General features: G+C 45.9%; 1 protein-coding gene across 7 annotated transcripts in view; it reads left to right on the plus strand.

Annotated features, from left to right (window-relative positions):
- LOC119951149 (probable G-protein coupled receptor 139) overlaps window positions 1-21994 on the plus strand; it is a 90300-nt gene that overhangs the window by 57978 nt on the left and 10328 nt on the right. For 4 of the 7 annotated variants that reach the window (XR_005457516.1, XM_038774160.1, XM_038774161.1 and 1 more), the window contains one exon: window positions 1525-1669. The exons of 1 other annotated variant lie outside the window; for it this stretch is intronic. The gene's annotated coding sequence lies outside the window, so the exon portion shown is untranslated. Of the gene's footprint in view, window positions 1-1524; window positions 1670-2585; window positions 2874-21994 lie in introns of those variants that run through there. 2 more of the 7 variants (XR_005457517.1, XR_005457515.1) reach the window with 2 other exon arrangements.

Raw genomic sequence — 21994 nt, forward strand, 5'->3', positions numbered from 1 at the left:
TCTCTCTCTCTCTCTCTTTCTTTTTCCTCTCTCTCTCTTTCTCTTTCTTTTTCCTCTCTCTCTTTCGTATTCAAGCCGCTTTAATTCTTTCTCATGTTCCATTTGTTTAATTTGCAACTGAATTTTTGCCATTTCCAATGAGTCAGACTGTATCTCAGGCAACTTTAAATGCTTAACCGCCGCCATAATTACCTCATCTTTTTGCATTTTGTCAGGTAATGTTAACTGCAATGTTTTTGCCAAATCTAACAGTCTGCTTTTCGTCTCTGTATGTAAGGTACTGCGTGTGACATTCTCCACCCCCAAAAACTTCTGAGCCTCTGAAAGAGCCATTGTTCACAACACTGTCCCCACTTAAACTAAAATACCACACCGGAAACGCAACAATCCTTTACTGTCTTTAAGTTTACAAAAGCCAATCCAATAGATAGACTTTTATCCCCCTCGAGCCCCCAATTGTTATGGGAGCGGCATTTTCAGAACCCCAAAATGTATCATGGAGTTCAAGCAACCTTTCCCTTTAATGGATTGTTGCTTTTGAAGCACGCGCTTGGTCTCCAGGTGAGGTATTACAATTATGGACACGTGGGTATTTAAGCACAAAACAATGTTTATTCCATGAATTCAACTTAACCTTTTTAAATAAACATTGGATCCCTTAACACCCCTTACTTCAAAGATAACCCCGAAAATGATACACTAAATAATCCCTCAAAATGTTCCTTCAAACCTCCAAAAGACTTAACACCTTTAAACAGAAACACATCAGGTTATTATGATTTTAAATCACCCAAATGATTCAAAGATAGTCTTTCCTGGCAGAGATCACAGCAAATCTAGCTCACTGCAAAACACAGACACACCCAAGCTCTTTTCCTCTAAACTGAAACTAAAAAGCAGAAGTGAGCACAGCTCAGATCCCCCCACCCTCTGACATCACTTCAGTAATATGAGCTGCTCTATTTCTTAAAGGTGCATTGCTTAAACATCAATTTCTCAAAGGTACTCTCACATGATACTTTAGAAATAACTCATCATCTCTGCTTCCAGGATCCTCGCAGACAGTGAGTTCTCATGTTGAGTAAATCGGTTTGTCATACCAGCACCCTGTATCTGTGCCGTCAAACCTTCAATCAAAATCCCCAAGTCCTTATCCCATCATCCAATGGGGCAGCTTTTCTTTGTCCAGCTTTTCTACATGTCATTGTCTTGTCCAACTTGATCAGATCTCCCCTCAACTCCTTCCAGCTTCCCCAACAAAACCTTGGAGATAAACCCCCTCATCGCTCACATCCTTCACAACCCTCACTTCCTTCCTAAAGTGTGGTGACTATTTTGGAGATCATTTGCCAATGGGTCTGGCCATGGATGAGACCGGAGAATCCTGCGTTGGGTTTCTGATTCCCAAATCCAAATTGTTTTTGTAAATGGTGAACAACAGTGGTCCCAGCGTCATTCCTTGTGGAACACCACTTCTCACCATTTACCAATCTAATAACTAACTTTATCTCTGTTTTCTGTCAGGTAACCAGCTTGCTCTCCATTCTGTGATAGTCCCGATTCCCACGTTCTGGCCGTCGTAATGAATATTTTCTGAGGTACTTATAGCAGACCTGGTGGAAATCTAAATGTGTTATATCTACCACATCACTCTTATCTTCCTCTTCAGGTAAATTTTTACAGATTTCAATAATATTTATCAAGCAACAACTTCCCTTTTCCTCTCCACACTGATTGCACTTTGTTATATTTTCAGTTGCTTGATATTTTTCTGTCACTTGTTTCAGTAAAGATTCCATTATCTTTCCAACAGCTGACAATTGACAAACTGGCCTTTTGGTACTTGTATTTTTTGTGTCTCTTTTTAAATCGAGGAATCGCATTAGCTATGCAATATGTAATTATATGTAATTATCACAGGGAGTGTTTGATGGGGACGGTGTAGAGGGAGCTTTACTCTGTATCTAACCCCGTGCTGTACCTGTCCTGGGAGTGTTTGATGGGGCAGTGTAGAGGGAGCTTTACTCTGTATCTAACCCCGTGCTGTACCTGTCCTGGGAGTGTTTGATGGGGACGGTGTAGAGGGAGCTTTACTCTGTATCTAACCCCGTGCTGTACTTGTCCTGGGAGTGTTTGATGGGGACAGTGTGGAGGGAGCTTTACTCTGTATCTAACCCCGTGCTGTACCTGTCCTGGGAGTGTTTGATGGGGACGGTGTAGAGGGAGCTTTACTCTGTATCTAACCCTGTGCTGTCCCTGCCCTGGGAGTGTTTGATGGGGACAGTGTAAAGGGAGCTTTACTCTGTATCTAACCCCGTGCTGTACATGTCCTGGGAGTGTTTGATGGGGACAGTGTAGAGGGAGCTTTACTCTATATCTAACCCCGTGCTGTATCTGTCCTGGGAGTGTTTGATGGGGACAGTGTAGATTGATTGCAGAAAACCTAACCTGTTTGCCTGAGGTGAATCATAAGATTGGGAGGTTGAGGTATTTGAATGAAGCCGAAATGAGCAGTTCTTAAATCTCTCAAAAGCTGTCCTCATTTACTAGGAGCTCAGTGACTATTTGTCATTAATACTTGACAGGTGTCCGAAACTCAGCGATATCATCAAGACAAGTTCCTTCTCCTTCCACTTCCTCTCAGAGATCACAGTCAGGTTTAATCTGAGCACGGGGACCTCCCAGAGGGACTTTGTTACTAAAAAGAATAAGCTCATTGCTTTAATTATGGAAATACAATTTGGATATTGTTCTTTGCGCCAATAAACAGGTTTCTATTTACTGAAAGGTGATCGGTGATAGACTGGCTTAACTGAAACTCATGGTCAAAAGATCGGCAACATCAAAACCTCCAAGATGCTGCTAACAATCCACATGTCCTGAGGAAGTTATGGATCTGAAATAGGGTTACTGAGTTGACAATTTTATCATCCCAAATTAAAGCTGTTGGACAACTTACCAAAAAGAGAATCTGGAAACCATGGAAACACAGTTACAGTGTCGGACTGTACACAGTGTGACTGAACTGTACAGAAACACAGTCACAGTTTGGGACGGTACACAGATTGAGGGGAATGTACAGAAACACAGTTACAGTGTGGGACTGTACACAGTGTGACTGAACTGTACAGAAATGCAGTTACAGTGTGGGACTGTACACAGAGTGAGGGAACTGTACAGAAACACAGTTACAGTAGTCGACTGTACAAAGAGTGAGGGAACTGTACAGAAACATAGTTACAGTGTGGGACTGTACACAGAATGAGGGAACTGTACAGAAACACAGTTACAGTGTGGGACTGTACGCAGAGTGAGGGAACTGTGCAGAAACACAATTACAGTGTGGGACTGTACACAGAGTGAGGGAACTGTACAGAAACACAGTCACAGTTTTGGACGGTACACAGAGTGAGGGGAATGTACAGAAACACAGTTACAGTGTGAGACTGTACACAGTGTGACTGAACTGTACAGAAATGCAGTTACAGTGTGGGACTGTACACAGAGTGAGGGAACTGTACAGAGTTACAGTTACAGTGTGGGACTGTACACAGTGTGAGGGAACTGTACAGAAACACAGTTACAGTTTGGGACTGTACACAGAATGAGGGTAATGTACAGAAACACAGTTACAATGTGGGACTGTACACAGAGTGAGGGGAATGTACAGAAACACAGTTACAGTGTGGGACTGTACACAGTGTGAGGGAACTGTACAGAAATGCAGTTACAGTGTGGGACTGTACACAGAGTGAGGGAACTGTACAGAAACACAGTTACAGTGTGGGACTGTGCACAGAGTGAGGGTACTGTACAGAGACAAAGCTACAGTGCGGGGCCGTACACAGAGTGAGGGAACTGTACAGAAGCACAGTTACAGTGTGGGACCGTACACTGTGTGAGGGAACCATACAGAATCAGAGTTACAGTGTGGGACTGTTCACAGAGTGAGGGGATTGTACAGAAACACAGGTACAGTGTGGGACTGTACACAGAATGGGGGAACTGTACCGAAACACAGTTACAGTGTGGGACTGTACACAGAGTGTGGGACTTTACAAAAACACAGTTACAGTGTGGGACTGTACACAGCGTGAGGGAACTGTACAGAAATGCAGTTACAGTGTGGAACTGTTCACGGAGTGAGGGAACTGTGCAGAAACACAGTTACAGTGTGGGACCGTACACAGTGTGAGGGAACCGTACAGAAACAGAGTTACAGTGTGGGACTGTTCACAGAGTAAGGGGATTGTACAGAAACACAGTTACAGTGTGGGACCGTACACAGTGTGAGGGAACTGTATAGAAACACAGTAACAGTGTGGGACCGTACACAGAGTGAGGGAACTGTACAGAAACACAGTTACAGTGTGAGACTGTACACATTGTGAGGGAACTGTACAGAAACACAGTTACAGTATTCGACTGTACAAAGAGTGAGGGAACTGTACAGAAACATAGTTACAGTGTGGGACTGTACACAGAATGAGGGAACTGTAGAGAAACATAGTTACAGTGTGGATTGTATGCAGAGTGAGGGGACTGTGCAGAAACACAATTACAGTGTGGGACTGTACACAGAGTGAGGGAACTGTACAGAAATGCTGTTACAGTGTCGGACTGTACACAGAGTGAGGGTACTGTACAGAGACAAAGCTACAGTGCGGGGCCGTACACAGAGTGAGGGAACTGTACAGAAGCACAGTTACAGTGTGGGACCGTACATTGTGTGAGGAAACAATACAGAATCAGAGTTACAGTATTGGACTGTTCACTGAGTGAGGGGATTGTATAGAAACACAGGTACAGGGTGGGACTGTACACATAATGGGGGTACTGTACCGAAACACAGTTAGTGTGGGACTGTACACAGAGTGTGGGACTTTACAAAAACACAGTTACAGTGTGGGACTGTACACAGCGTGAGGGAAATGTACAGAGATACAGTTACAGTGTGGAACTGTTGACGGAGTGAGGGAACTGTGCAGAAACACAGTTACAGTGTGGGACTGTACACAGAGTGAGGGAACCGTACAGAAACAGAGTTACAGTGTGGGACTGTTCACAGAGTAAGGGGATTGTACAGAAACACAGTTACAGTGTGGGACCGTACACAGTGTGAGGGAACTGTATAGAAACACAGTAACAGTGTGGGACCGTACACAGAGTGAGGGAACTGTACAGAAACACAGTTACAGTGTGGGACTGTACACATTGTGAGGGAACTGTACAGAAACACAGTTACAGTATTCGACTGTACAAAGAGTGAGGGAACTGTACAGAAACATAGTTACAGTGTGGGACTGTACACAGAATGAGGGAACTGTACAGAAACACAGTTACATTGTGGGACTGTACGCAGAGTGAGGGAACTGTACAAAAACACAGTTACAGTGTGGGACTGTACACAGTGTGACTGAACTGTACAGAAATGCAGTTACAGTGTGGGACTGTTCACAGTGTGAGGGAACTGTACAGAAGCACAGTTACAGTTTGGGACTGTACACAGAATGAGGGTAATGTACAGAAACACAGTTACAATGTAGGACTGTACACAGAGTGAGGGGAATGTACAGAAACACAGTTACAGTGTGGGATTGCAGACAGACTGAGGGAACTGTACAGAAATACAGTTACAGTGTGGGGCTGTACACAGAGTGAGGGAACTGTACAGAAACACAGTTACAGTGTGGGACTGTACACAGAATGAGGGAACTGTACAGAGACACAGTTGCAGTGTGGGACTGTACACAGTGAGGTTAATGTACAGTAACACAGTTACAATGTGGGACTGTACACAGAGTGAGGGGAATGTACAGAAACACAGTTACAGTGTGGGATTGCAGACAGAGTGAGGGAACTGTACAGAAATACAGATACAGTGTGGGACTGTACACAGTGAGGGAACTGTACAGAAACACAGTTACAGTGTGGGACTGTGCACAGAGTGAGGGTACTGTACAGAGTCAAAGCTACAGGGCGGGGCCATACACAGAGTGAGGGAACTGTACAGAAGCACAGTTACAGTGTGGTACCGTACACTGTGTGAGGGAACCATACAGAATCAGAGTTACAGTGTGGGACTGTTCAAGAGTGAGGGGATTGTACAGAAACACAGGTACAGTGTGGGTCTGTACACATAATGGGGGAACTGTACCGAAACACAGTTACAGTGTGGGACTGTACACAGAGTGTGGGACTTTACAAAAACACAGTTACAGTGTGGGACTGTACACAGCGTGAGGGAACTGTACAGAGACACAGTTACAGTGTGGGACCGTACACAGAGTGAGGGAACCGTACAGAAACACAGTTACAGTGTGGGACCGTACACATAGTGAGGGAACCGTACAGAAACAGAGTTACAGTGTGGGACTGTTCACAGAATAAGGGGATTGTACAGAAACACAGTTACAGTGTGGGACTGTACACAGTGTGAGGGAACTGTATAGAAACACAGTAACAGTGTGGGACCGTACACCGAGTGATGGAACTGTACAGAAACACAGTTACAGTGTGAGACTGTACACATTGTGAGGGAACTGTACAGAAACACAGTTACAGTATTCGACTGTACAAAGAGTGAGGGAACTGTACAGAAACATAGTTACAGTGTGGGACAGTACACAGAATGAGGGAACTGTACAGAAACACAGTTACAGTGTGGGACTGTACGCAGAGTGAGGGAACTGTGGAGAAACACAATTCCAGAGTGGGACTGTCCACAGAGTGAGGGAACTGTACAGAAACACAGTCACAGTTTGGGACGGTACACAGAGTGAGTGAACTGTACAAAAACACAGTTACAGTGTGGGACTGTACACAGTGTGACTCAACTGTACAGAAATGCAGTTACAGTGTGGGACTGTACACAGAGTGAGGGAACTGTACAGAAACACAGTTACAGTGTGGGACTGTACACAGAGTGAGGGAACTGTACAGAGTTACAGTTACAGTGTGGGACTGTTCACAGTGTGAGGGAACTGTACAGAAACACAGTTACAGTTTGGGACTGTACAGAGAATGAGGGTAATGTACAGAAACACAGTTACAATGTAGGACTGTGCACAGAGTGAGGGGAATGTACAGAAACACAGTTACAGTGTGGGATTGCAGACAGAGTGAGGGAACTGTACAGAAATACAGTTACAGTGTGGGGCTGTACACAGAGTGAGGGAACTGTACAGAAACACAGTTACAGTGTGGGACTGTACACAGTGAGGGTAATGTACAGAAACACAGTTACAATGTGGGACTGTACACAGAGTGAGGGGAATGTACAGAAACACAGTTACAGTGTGGGATTGCAGACAGAGTGAGGGAACTGTACAGAAATACAGATACAGTGTAGGGCTGTACGACAGATGTGAGGGAACTGTACAGAAACTACAGTTACAGTGTGGGACTGTACACAGAGTGAGTGAACTGTACAGAACACAGTTACAGTGTGGTGACTGTACACAGAGTGAGGGTAACTGTACAGAAACACAGTTACAATGTGGGGACTGTACACAGAGTGAGGGAACTGTACAGAAACACAGTTACAGTGTGGGACTTGCAGACAGAGTGAGGGAACTGTACAGAAGACAAGTTACAGTGTGGGACTGTACACAGAGTGAGGGGAACTGTACAGAAACACAGTTACAGTGTGGGACTGTACACAGATGAGGGAACTGTACAGAAACACAGTTACAGTGTGGGACTGTACACAGAGTGAGGGAACTGTACAGAAACACAGTTACAGTGTGGGACTGTACACAGTGTGAGGGAACTGTGCAGAAACACAGTTACAGTGTGGGACCGTACACAGAGTGAGGGAACCGTACAGAACAACAGTTACAGTGTGGGACTGTTCACAGAGTAAGGGGATTGTACAGAAACACAGTTACAGTGTGGGACTGTACACAGTGTGAGGGAACTGTATAGAAACACAGTAACAGTGTGGGACTGTACACAGAGTGAGGGAACTGTACAGAAACACAGTCACAGTTTGGGACGGTACACAGAGTGAGGGGAATGTACAGAAACACAGTTACAGTGTGGGACTGTACACAGTGTGACTGAACTGTACAGAAATGCAGTTACAGTGTGGGACTGTACACAGAGTGAGGGAACTGTACAGAGTTACAGTTACAGTGTGGGACTGTACACAGTGTGAGGGAACTGTACAGAAACACAGTTACAGTTTGGGACTGTACACAGAATGAGGGAAATGTACAGAAACACAGTTACAATGTGGGACTGTACACAGAGTGAGGGGAATGTACAGAAACACAGTTACAGTGTGGGATTGCAGACAGAGTGAGGGAACTGTACAGAAATACAGTTACAGTGTGGGGCTGTACACAGAGTGAGGGAACTGTACAGAGACACAGTTACAGTGTGGGACTGTACACAGTGAGGGAACTGTACAGAAACACAGTCACAGTGTGGGACGGTACACAGATTGAGGGAACTACAGAAACACAGTTACAGTGTGGGACTGTACACAGTGTGAGGGAACTGTACAGAAATGCAGTTACAGTGTGTGACTGTACACAGAGTGGGGGAACTGTACAGAGTTGCAGTTACAGTGTGGGACTGTACACAGTGTGAGGGAACTGTACAGAAACACAGTTACAGTTTGGGACTGTACACAGTGTGAGGGAACTGTGCAGAAACACAGTTAGTGTGGGACTGTACACAGAGTGAGGGAACTGTACAGAAACACAGTCACAGTGTGGGATGGTACACAGATTGAGGGAACTACAGAAACACAGTTACAGTGTGGGACTGTACACTGTGAGGGAACTGTACAGAAATGCAGTTACAGTGTGGGACTGTACACAGAGTGAGGGAACTGTACAGAAACACAGTTACAATGTGGGACTGTACAGAGAGTGAGGGAACTGTACAGAAACACAGTCACAGTGTGGGACGGTACACAGATTGAGGGAACTACAGAAACACAGTTACAGTGTGGGACTGTACACAGTGTGAGGGAACTGTACAGAAATGCAGTTACAGTGTGGGACTGTACACAGAGTGAGGGAACTGTACAGAAACACAGTTACAGTGTGGGACTGTACACAGTGTGAGGGAACTGTACAGAAACACAGTTACAGTTTGGGACTGTACACAGTGTGAGGGAACTGTACAGAAACACAGTTACAGTGTGGGACTGTACACAGTGTGAGGGAACTGTGCAGAAACACAGTTAGTGTGGGACTGTACACAGCGTTAGGGAACTGTACAGTGACACAGTTACAGTGTGGGACGGTACATAGATTGAGGGAACTACAGAAACACAGTTACAATGTGGGACTGTACACAGAGTGAGGGAACTGTACAGAAACACAGTCACAGTGTGGGACGGTACACAGATTGAGGGAACTACAGAAACACAGTTACAGTGTGGGACTGGACACAGCGTGAGGGAAATGTACAGAGACACAGTTACAGTGTGGAACTGTTCACGGAGTGAGGGAACTGTGCAGAAACAAAGTTACAGTGTGGGACCGTACACATAGTGAGGGAACCGTACAGAAACACAGTTACAGTGTGGGACTGTACACAGTGTGAGGGAACAGTATAGAAACACAGTAACAGTGTGGGACCGTACACCGAGTGATGGAACTGTACAGAAACACAGTTACAGTGTGAGACTGTACACATTGTGAGGGAACTGTACAGAAACACAGTTACAGTATTCGACTGTACAAAGAGTGAGGGAACTGTACAGAAACATAGTTACAGTGTGGGACTGTACACAGAGTGAGGGAACTGTACAGAAACACAGTTACAGTGTGGGACTGTACGCAGAGTGAGGAACTGTGGAGAAACACAATTCCAGAGTGGGACTGTCCACAGAGTGAGGGAACTGTACAGAAACACAGTCACAGTTTGGGACGGTACACAGAGTGAGTGAACTGTACAAAAACACAGTTACAGTGTGGGACTGTACACAGTGTGACTCAACTGTACAGAAATGCAGTTACAGTGTGGGACTGTACACAGAGTGAGGGAACTGTACAGAAACACAGTTACAGTGTGGGACTGTACACAGAGTGAGGGAACTGTACAGAGTTACAGTTACAGTGTGGGACTCTTCACAGTGTGAGGGAACTGTACAGAAACACAGTTACAGTTTGGGACTGTACAGAGAATGAGGGTAATGTACAGAAACACAGTTACAATGTAGGACTGTGCACAGAGTGAGGGGAATGTACAGAAACACAGTTACAGTGTGGGATTGCTGACAGAGTCAGGGAACTGTACAGAAATACAGTTACAGTGTGGGGCTGTACACAGAGTGAGGGAACTGTACAGAAACACAGTTACAGTGTGGGACTGTACACAGTGAGGGTAATGTACAGAAACACAGTTACAATGTGGGACTGTACACAGAGTGAGGGAACTGTACAGAAACACAGTTACAGTGTGGGCTGTAGACAGAGTGAGGGAACTGTACAGAATACAGATACAGTGTAGGGCTGCACACAGAATGAGGGAACTGTACAGAAACACAGATACAGTGTGGGACTGTACACAGAGTGAGGGAACTGTACAGAAACACAGTTACAGTGTGGGTCTGTGCACAGAGTGAGGGTACTGTACAGAGACAAAGCAACAGTGCGGGCCGTAAACAGAGTGAGGGAACTGTACAGAAGCCAGTTACAGTGTGGGACCTGTGCACTGTGTGAGGGGAACCATACAGAATCAGAGTTACAGTGTGGGACTGTTCACAGAGTGAGGGGATTGTACAGAAACACAGGTACAGTGTGGGTCTGTTCACATAATGTGGGTACTGTACCGAAACACAGTTACAGTGTGGGACTGTACACAGCGTGAGGGAAATGTACAGTGACACAGTTACAGTGTGGAACTGTTGACGGAGTGAGGGAACTGTGCAGAAACACAGTTACAGTGTGGGACCGTACACATAGTGAGGGAACCGTACAGAAACAGAGTTACAGTGTGGGACTGTTCACAGTCTAAGGGGATTGTACAGAAACACAGTTACAGTGTGGGACTGTACACAGTGTGAGGGAACTGTATAGAAACACAGTAACAGTGTGGGACTGTACACAGAGTGAGGGAACTGTACAGAAACACAGTCACAGTTTGGGACGGTACACAGAGTGAGGGGAATGTACAGAAACACAGTTACAGTGTGGGACTGTACACAGTGTGACTGAACTGTACAGAAATGCAGTTACAGTGTGGGACTGTACACAGAGTGAGGGAACTGTACAGAGTTACAGTCACAGTGTGGGACTGTACACAGTGTGAGGGAACTGTACAGAAACACAGTTACAGTTTGGGACTGTACACAGAATGAGGGAAATGTACAGAAACACAGTTACAATGTGGGACTGTACACAGAGTGAGGGGAATGTACAGAAACACAGTTACAGTGTGGGATTGCAGACAGAGTGAGGGAACTGTACAGAAATACAGTTACAGTGTGGGGCTGTACACAGAGTGAGGGAACTGTACAGAGACACAGTTACAGTGTGGGACTGTACACAGTGAGGGAACTGTACAGAAACACAGTCACAGTGTGGGACGGTACACAGATTGAGGGATCTACAGAAACACAGTTACAGTGTGGGACTGTACACAGTGTGAGGGAACTGTACAGAAATGCAGTTACAGTGTGTGACTGTACACAGAGTGGGGGAACTGTACAGAGTTACAGTTACAGTGTGGGACTGTACACAGTGTGAGGGAACTGTACAGAAACACAGTTACAGTTTGGGACTGTACACAGTGTGAGGGAACTGTGCAGAAACACAGTTAGTGTGGGACTGTACACAGAGTGAGGGAACTGTACAGAAACACAGTCACAGTGTGGGATGGTACACAGATTGAGGGAACTACAGAAACACAGTTACAGTGTGGGACTGTACACTGTGAGGGAACTGTACAGAAATGCAGTTACAGTGTGGGACTGTACACAGAGTGAGGGAACTGTACAGAAACACAGTTACAATGTGGGACTGTACACAGAGTGAGGGAACTGTACAGAAACACAGTCACAGTGTGGGACGCTACACAGATTGAGGGAACTACAGAAACACAGTTACAGTGTGGGACTGTACACAGTGTGAGGGAACTGTACAGAAATGCAGTTACAGTGTGGGACTGTACACAGAGTGAGGGAACTGTACAGAAACACAGTTACAGTGTGGGACTGTACACAGTGTGAGGGAACTGTACAGAAACACAGTTACAGTTTGGGACTGTACACAGTGTGAGGGAACTGTACAGAAACACAGTTACAGTGTGGGACTGTACACAGTGTGAGGGAACTGTGCAGACACACAGTTAGTGTGGGACAGTACACAGCGTGAGGGAACTGTACAGAGACACAGTTACAGTGTGGGACGGTACACAGATTGAGGGAACTACAGAAACACAGTTACAATGTGGGACTGTACACAGAGTGAGGGAACTGTACAGAAACACAGTCACAGTGTGGGACGGTACACAGATTGAGGGAACTACAGAAACACAGTTACAGTGTGGGACTGGACACAGCGTGAGGGAAATGTACAGAGACACAGTTACAGTGTGGAACTGTTCACGGAGTGAGGGAACTGTGCAGAAACACAGTTACAGTGTGGGACCGTACACATAGTGAGGGAACCGTACAGAAACAGAGTTACAGTGTGGGAATGTTCACAGAATAAGGGGATTGTACAGAAACACAGTTACAGTGTGGGACTGTACACAGTGTGAGGGAACCGTATAGAAACACAGTAACAGTGTGGGACCGTACACAGAGTGTTGGAACTGTACAGAAACACAGTTACAGTGTGAGACTGTACACATTGTGAGGGAACTGTACAGAAACACAGTTACAGTGTGAGACTGTACACAGAGTGAGGGAACTGTACAGAAACATAGTTACAGTGTGGGACTGTACACAGAGTGAGGGAACTGTACAGAAACACAGTCACAGTGTGGACTTGTATGCAGAGTGAGGGGAACTGTGCAGAAACACAGTTACAGTGTGGGACTGTACACAGAGTGAGGGAACTGTACAGAAACACAGTCACAGTTTGGGACGGTACACAGAGTGAGGGAACTGTACAGAAACACAGTTACAGTGTGGGACTGTACACAGTGTGAGGGAACTGTACAGAAATGCAGTTACAGTGTGGGACTGTACACAGAGTGAGGGAACTGTACAGAGTTACAGTTACAGTGTGGGACTGTACACAGAGTGAGGGAACTGTACAGAAACACAGTTACAGTGTGGGACTGTACACAGAGTGAGGGGACTGTACAGAAACACAGTTACAATGTGGGACTGTAAACAGAGTGAGGGGAATGTACAGAAACACAGTTACAGTGTGGGATTGCAGACAGAGTGAGGGAACTGTACAGAAATACAGTTACAGTGTGGGGCTGTACACAGAGTGAGGGAACTGTACAGAAACACAGTTACAGTGTGGGACTGTACACAGAGTGAGGGAACTGTACAGAGACACAGTTACAGTGTGGGACTGTACACAGTGAGGGTAATGTACAGAAACACAGTTACAATGTGGGACTGTACACAGAGTGAGGGGAATGTACAGAAACACAGTTACAGTGTGGGATTGCAGACAGAGTGAGGGAACTGTACAGAAATACAGTTACAGTGTGGGGCTGTACACAGAGTGAGGGAACTGTACAGAAACACAGATACAGTGTGGGACTGTACACAGAGTGAGGGAACTGTACAGAAACACAGTTACAGTGTGGGACTGTGCACAGAGTGAGGGTACTGTACAGAGACAAAGCTACAGTGTGGGACTGTACACAGTGAGGGAACTGTACAGAAATGCAGTTACAGTGTGGGACTGTACACAGAGTGAGGGAACTGTACAGAGACACAGTTACAGTGTGGGACTGTACACAGTGTGAGGGAACTGTACAGAAACACAGTTACAGTGTGGGACTGTACACAGAGTGAGGGAACTGTACAGAAACACAGTTACAGTGTGGGACTGTACACAGAGTGAGGGAACTGTACAGAAACACAGTTACAGTGTGGGACTGTACACAGAGTGAGGGAACTGTACAGAGACACAGTTACAGTGTGGACTGTACACAGCGTGAGGGAACTGTGCAGAAACACAGTTACAGTGTGGGACCGTACACAGAGTGAGGGAACCGTACAGAAACAGAGTTACAGTGTGGGACTGTTCACAGAATGAGGGAACTGTACAGAAACACAGTTACAGTGTGGGACTGTACACAGTGTGAGGGAACTGTACAGAAACACAGTAACAGTGTGGGACCGTACACAGAGTGAGGGAACTGTACAGAAACACAGTTACAGTGTGGGACTGTACACAGTGTGAGGGAACTGTACAGAAACACAGTTACAGTTTGGGACTGTACACAGAATGAGGGAACTGTACAGAAACACAGTTACGTGTGGGACTGTATGCAGAGTGAGGGAACTGTACAGAAACACAGTTACAGTGTGGGACTGTATGCAGAGTGAGGGAACTGTACAGAAACACAGTTACAGTGTGGGACTGTACACAGAGTGAGGGAACTGTACAGAAACACAGTTCACAGTGTGGGATGGTACACAGATTGAGGGAACTACAGAAACACAGTTACAGTGTGGGACTGTACACAGTGAGGGAACTGTACAGAAATGCAGTTACAGTGTGGGACTGTACACAGAGTGAGGGAACTGTACAGAAACACAGTCACAGTGTGGGACGGTACACAGTGTGAGGGAACTGTACAGAAACACAGTTACAATGTGGGACTGTACACAGAGTGAGGGAACTGTACAGAAACACAGTCACAGTGTGGGACGCTACACAGATTGAGGGAACTACAGAAACACAGTTACAGTGTGGGACTGTACACAGTGTGAGGGAACTGTACAGAAATGCAGTTACAGTGTGGGACTGTACACAGAGTGAGGGAACTGTGCAGAGTTACAGTTACAGTGTGGGACTGTACACAGTGTGAGGGAACTGTACAGAAACACAGTTACAGTTTGGGACTGTACACAGTGTGAGGGAACTGTACAGAAACACAGTTACAGTGTGGGACTGTACACAGTGTGAGGGAACTGTGCAGAAACACAGTTAGTGTGGGACTGTACACAGCGTGAGGGAACTGTACAGAGACACAGTTACAGTGTGGGACGGTACACAGATTGAGGGAACTACAGAAACACAGTTACAATGTGGGACTGTGCACAGAGTGAGGGAACTGTACAGAAACACAGTCACAGTGTGGGACGGTACACAGATTGAGGGAACTACAGAAACACAGTTACAGTGTGGGACTGTACACAGAGTGAGGGAACTGTACAGAAACACAGTTACAGTGTGGGACTGTGCACAGAGTGAGGGTACTGTACAGAGACAAAGCTACAGTGCGGGGCCGTACACAGAGTGAGGGAACTGTACAGAAGCACAGTTACAGTGTGGGACCGTACACTGTGTGAGGGAACCATACAGAATCAGAGTTACAGTGTGGGACTGTTCACAGAGTGAGGGGATTGTACAAAAACACAGCAACAGTGTGGGACTGTACACAGAATGGGGGAACTGTACCGAAACACAGTTACAGTGTGGGACTGTACACAGAGTGTGGGACTTTACAAAAACACAGTTACAGTGTGGGACTGTACACAGCGTGAGGGAACTGTACAGAGACACAGTTACAGTGTGGGACTGTTCACGGAGTGAGGGAACTGTGCAGAAACACAGTTACAGTGTGGGACCGTACACATAGTGAGGGAACCGTACAGAAACAGAGTTACAGTGTGGGGACTGTTCACAGAGTGAGGGGATTGTACAGAAACACAGTTACAGTGTGGGACTGTACACAGTGTGAGGGAACTGTACAGAAACACAGTTACAGTGTGAGACTGTACACATTGTGAGGGAACTGTACAGAAACACAGTTACAGTATTCGACTGTACAAAGAGTGAGGAAACTGTACAGAAATGCAGTTACAGTGTGGGACTGTACACAGAGTGAGGGAACTGTACAGAAACACAGTTACAGTGTGGGACTGTGCACAGAGTGAGGGTACTGTACAGAGACAAAGCTACAGTGCGGGGCCGTACACAGAGTGAGGGAACTGTACAGAAGCACAGTTACAGTGTGGGACCGTACACAGTGTGAGGGAACCATACAGAATCAGAGTTACAGTGTGGGACTGTTCACAGAGTGAGGGGATTGTACAGAAACACAGGTACAGTGTGGGACTGTACACAGAATGGGGGAACTGTACCGAAACACAGTTACAGTGTGGGACTGTACACAGAGTGTGGGAACTGTACAGAAATGCAGTTACAGTGTGGAACTGTTCACGGAGTGAGGGAACTGTGCAGAAACACAGTTACAGTGTGGGACTGTTCACAGTGTGAGGGAACTGTACAGAAACACAGTTACAGTGTGGGACTGTACACAGAGTGAGGGAACTGTACAGAAACACAGTTACAGTGTGGGACTGTACACAGAGTGAGGGAACTGTACAGAAACACAGTTACAGTGTGGGACTGTACACAGAGTGAGGGAACTGTACAGAAACACAGTTACAGTGTGGGACTGTACACAGTGTGAGGGAACTGTACAGAAACACAGTTACAGTGTGGGACTGTACACAGAGTGAGGGAACTGTACAGAAACACAGTTACAGTGTGGGACTGTACACAGAGTGAGGGAACTGTACAGAAACACAGTTACAGTGTGGGACTGTACACAGAGTGAGGGAACTGTACAGAAACACAGTTACAGTGTGGGCTGTACACAGAGTGAGGGAACTGTACAGAAACACAGTTACAGTGTGGGACTGTACACAGAGTGAGGGAACTGTACAGAAACACAGTTACAGTGTGGGACTGTACACAGTGTGAGGGAACTGCACAGAAACACAGTTACAGTGTGGGACTGTACACAGAGTGAGGGAACTGTACAGAAACACAGTTACAGTGTGGGACTGTACACAGAGTCAGGAAACTGTAAGCTCAGTGTTAAGGTACAGCTCTTGGTGAATTATGAGCTGCTCAAATCTCAAAGGGAAACTTGAACCAGCTGCCAAAATGATTTTTGCAATTTGTGTATTTTGTTGAGGTTTTCTGAAATCAGGAAATTACATTTCCGATCAATTGCAATGATCTATTTTCACGTAAATGTTTATTGAAATAAAGAAGAAAGTGCAGTTAAACACAGGATTAGCTTCACACATTTCACAGGACTTTAAAATAGTTGCAAGTAGATCTCAACTTAAACTACACCCAGAGCTAACGTTTCCTTTTCTGATAGCAACAGTCCTGATAAATTTTCAAATGTATAGAATCCCGATAACCTTTCTACATAATTCCCAGTTCAAAACTGCTCTTTCATTGCCTCAAAAATTCTTATTGAAGTTTCTCTTGGTTCCCCCCCTGTTCATTAACATTTCAAAATCTCTTGTTACTGATGTTCAGACGCTTGCAGTCTCTCTGTCTCTGAATCCAATTACACCAATCACACCCCCACCAGCCTGTTTCCCTTTCATGAGAAATACGTCAATGTTATGACTAAAAGAAAAATATAACTCCTCATTTTTCTGACAATGTGGGACTGTTTTAAGTTTTCATAAATGAATCTTTATTCTGCTCCTTGACAAGACAAAAGATCGGCAGACAGCAGTTTGGGTGCAACATCTGGAGGATTTAAGAACACACGGAGTTTGCTCTCCAGAGTAACTCAGACACAGGTCAAAGTTCATTCCAGTCCGGCCTGACTTCATCCTGCTGTTTCTTTCCTTCTCTCTTCCATCCACCAAACATTCTCACATGTTGATTGTTTCACACGTCACAAATTACAGCTCTGCACAGATGTTGCCGGACCCTCTGATTTTTCCAGAACTTTCTGTCTCAATACAAATTACAACTGGACATTTTCCCCAGTGTCCCATTGTCATTCCACACAGTTACAGGAGGGGGCGGTGTCGAGGTATTGTCACCATCAGGGCAGGTGGTGAAATTTGGATTCACTGAAAAGGAAATCTGGAATTAAATTCTAATGAGCGTGAAGCCATTGTCGATTGTCGTCAAAAACCCACCTGCTTCACGAATGTCCTTTACAGAAGACAATCTGCCGTTCTTACTTGGTCTGGCCTACATCTAACCCCCAGATCCACAGCAATGTGGTTGACTCTGAAATACCCTCAGCAATGGCCCAGCAAACTAATCAGTTCAAGGGGTAATTAGGGATTAGCAATAAATGGTGGCCGGGCCGTTGGGAGTCTCTGTTCCCTCCGGCAGCGCACCCTCGCCAGTGGGGTTTCCGGCAGCGTGGGGAGGGGCTTCAATGGGAAATCTCCTCGACAAGCGGCAGGAAGAGAGAATCCCGCTGTCAGCGAACGGCACGGTGCCGAGAAAGACGCGGCCGGGGGAACGGAGAATCCAGCCCAAAGAATCCATTTGGCACTGCCCAAGAGCCCAACGGGTTAGTTTGTCCAAGTATATCTGCCAAATTGGAAACTTCCAATGTCATGAGAGACGATGTGTAATATAAATGAATTTACACTCAGCAATCTGAAAGTTGTATAAATCAGCAGCTGGCAGCAGAAAGAGTCAAACTTTCTGCCAGAATTTAAAGAAGGAACAACTCATTCTCAGAGAAGAGGACTTTTCAATACTAAACGCCATGGGGATGGGGTCTGGGGGCATGGACAACTCACCCATCCCCCATCCCCGCCCGAAGTCAGTGTGAAGCCAAACCGCTCTACATGGTCCTGCCCCGCAGTGCTGTGGGCAGGTTAAACAAGGGCCCAGTGAGACTTCCATCCCTCACTGGGCAGGAGGTCCTACTCCCGTGATCTGCCGGCCAATCCCCGTCAGTCTCGGCAGGGCCAGGAGTGCATTAGTGGGCGGTTCTGGGCCTGCAAAAGGACAGGGAAGAAGTACAATGTGGATCTCTGGAAACAGGGAAGTCCAGGATCTTGGGCAGCGGGAGTGTGGGGGATGGAATTAAGGCTGCAGAAAGAGAGGGAAGGAGGCAGCACCTGAAGATAGAAGTCCCTCTTCATTCCCTCCCTTTCCTAGAATCACAGAATCCCTACAGAGCAGAAGGAGGCCTCAAACGGAGCTGTCCATGCCTGCCCAGCCTCCCACGCCAAACATTTAATGACATTGGGAACAAGCCTAATTAACCCTTCATTACCCATTAATATATGGCAGGTGGACTGTCGATCTCAGTCCCTCTCCCCCCATATTATGGGGGTGAGCTGGGGTGTTGGTGGAAGAGGTTGTGTGAGCTATTTTAAATGTCCCCTGCTGAAACATGCTCAGTGGGGGGATATAAAATGCAGCCCAAATGTTTCCAAAAAACCTCGTCCGGAATTGTTCTCTGGCGCTGGGATTCTCAGTGAATCCCGCCTCCAGCCAACGGTGTGACGCCTCCCGCTGCCGAGAAGCACGCAGCTGGGAGGCTGGAGAATCCCAGCCCTATTTTCATTCTCCCAAATTCCAATTCACATCAATAAACATTTAATATGAGAGAGCCTTACTTTCCAGAATTAAAATATCTCTTATCACCGGTTTCATAGGATATTCACAGAATTTACATAGAACATAGAACAGTACAGCACAGAACAGGCCCTTCGGCCCTCGATGTTGTGCCGAACAATGATCACCCTACTTAAACCCACATACCCATAACCCAACAATCCCCCCATTAACCTTACACTATGGGCAATTTAGCATGGCCAATCCACCTAACCCGCACATCTTTGGACTGTGGGAGGAAACCGGAGCACCCGGAGGAAACCCACGCACACACGGGGAGGACGTGCAGACTCCACACAGACAGTGACCCAGCCGAGAATCGAACCTGGGACCCTGGAGCTGTGAAGCATTGATGCTAACCACCATGCTACCGTGAGGTACAGTGCAGAAGGAGGCCATTCGGCCCATTGAGTCTGCACCGGCTCTTGGAAAGAGCACCCTGCCCAAGCAGAACACCACCCTATCCCCATAACCCAATAACCCCACTCAAGGCAATTTTGGACACGAAGGGCAATTTAGAACGGCCAATCCACCTAACCTGCACATCTTTGGATGTGCATTAGTGGGCGGTCCTAGAACAAGAACAAAGAACAAAAAAAACTACAGCACAGGAACAGGCCCTTCGGCCCTCCCAGCCAGCGCCGATCTAGATTCTTTATCTAAACCTGCAAGTCCCTAAAGACGTGCTGTTAGGTAATTTGGACATTCTGAATTCTCACTCTGTGTACTCGAATAGGCGTCGGAATGTGGCAATTTGGGGCCTTTCACAGTAAATTCATTGCAGTGTTAATGTAAGTCTACTTGTGACAATAAAGATTATTATTAATTAACTGCACACAATAATAATGTGACCACCAAAATATCCCAGTTTTCACAACTTAATGGAATTAACCGTAATAATGTAAACTGAATTCAGACAAATATCTATTCACTAAACACAAGACAAAATAGCATGTGTTTCTAAAACGGGGAGAAGATAAAAAAGAAATTATTTCAGTTGACTTGTATTTGAAGGAAAAAGTCAGTAAAAATGAGCCTTTAATTTGGGATTTCTGCCAATCATCTTCAAAGCTGCGAGATTGAATCTATTCATTGTCCAGCACTTTTACAAAACTTTATTTTAAATAATCACCACATTCACATCAAGTTTAATTCGAAACAACTTTGAAATATTGATTCCTGTACTGGGTTATAAATTCAAAGCACCAAACAACAGTGTTCCAGGAACAGACTCATGCTTTCAACATGAAATGGAGATGCCGGCGTTGGACTGGGGTGAGCACAGTAAGAAGTCTTACAATACCAGGTTAAAGACCAACAGGTTTGTTTCAAATCACTAGCTTTCGGAGCGCAGCTCCTTCCTCAGGTGATTCCCCTGAGGAAGGAGCAGTGCTCCGGAAGCTAGTGATTCAAAACAAACCTGTTGGCCTTTAACCTGCTGTTGTAAGACTTCTTACTGTTCGACATGAAAGACAGACTACAAAGGGTTAATAATTGTTAGCCCGACAGAAGACAAGAAAACACAGAGGCAAGGACAGACATTCATTCAAAGAAGCTTCCAACATTCACACAGACTCTAACAAAAGACACAGCAACTTGCTTTTACTCACGTCAAATTTCACATTTAGCTTCTCGACACCGAAGTTGATATTTCAATTTGTTTTTGCTTTTTGAACTGTCCACTGAACAGCCCATCCTGCCTGTCTGTCAGCGCCGTGACGGCTCTATAATGACCTATTGCCTTCTCAATCTACTCTCAAGTTGTGAAATGTTCAATTTACACCGAATGCGTCCGTCTCTCTCTGTGGGGTTGCTTGAACCCTTTTCGGAGGGCTCCGTGGAATCCTCCAGGTCCTGTCTAAATTTCCCATTTTCTTTCTGCAATGTTGTCAGGGTCTGTTTTCACCTTCCTGCCCAGCATGCTCTGTCTGGAGAGCAGTCAGGCTCTGTTGCTGCAGGAGAGTGCACAATTGCTCTGTCCTCATTTCAAAGACACAGAGCTGTCTTTATAAATTCTCGATTCCTGCCTGCTGTTTCTTGCTGTGTGTGGTGAATTATAAACCTAGTAATTCACACTGTGTTGTATCATATGTATTGTGTCCTTGTGGGGTCTGTATACGAGCCGTTGCGCGGCTCTGCCCATAGGGGGAGATGAGGAGATTGTACTGGGCTCCACCCTTGGCTCCGCCCATGGCCCCGCCCATGGCTCCTCCCACTAACCGGAAATATAAAGATCTGCAGTCGTGAGCCTGCTGCCAGTTCATCTCGTTGCAGGCAGGCTCAGTTGTAAGACTATTAAAACCACTGTTCACTTCCAATCATGTGTCTTGTGAATTGATGGTCTCATCACTGTGTTCAGCATCTCAATGAGCAGAGGGGAAGGATGCATCGGCCACTAACTTAGTCTGAGTTTTCGTCCAGTATCCTAACAAATGGTGGATCTGGTCCGGCAACCTAACAGCATCCAGTTGTCCTCTGATCTG

The sequence above is a fragment of the Scyliorhinus canicula genome, chromosome 17 (genome assembly GCF_902713615.1).
Source record: "Scyliorhinus canicula chromosome 17, sScyCan1.1, whole genome shotgun sequence".
Classification (NCBI taxonomy): domain Eukaryota; kingdom Metazoa; phylum Chordata; class Chondrichthyes; order Carcharhiniformes; family Scyliorhinidae; genus Scyliorhinus; species Scyliorhinus canicula.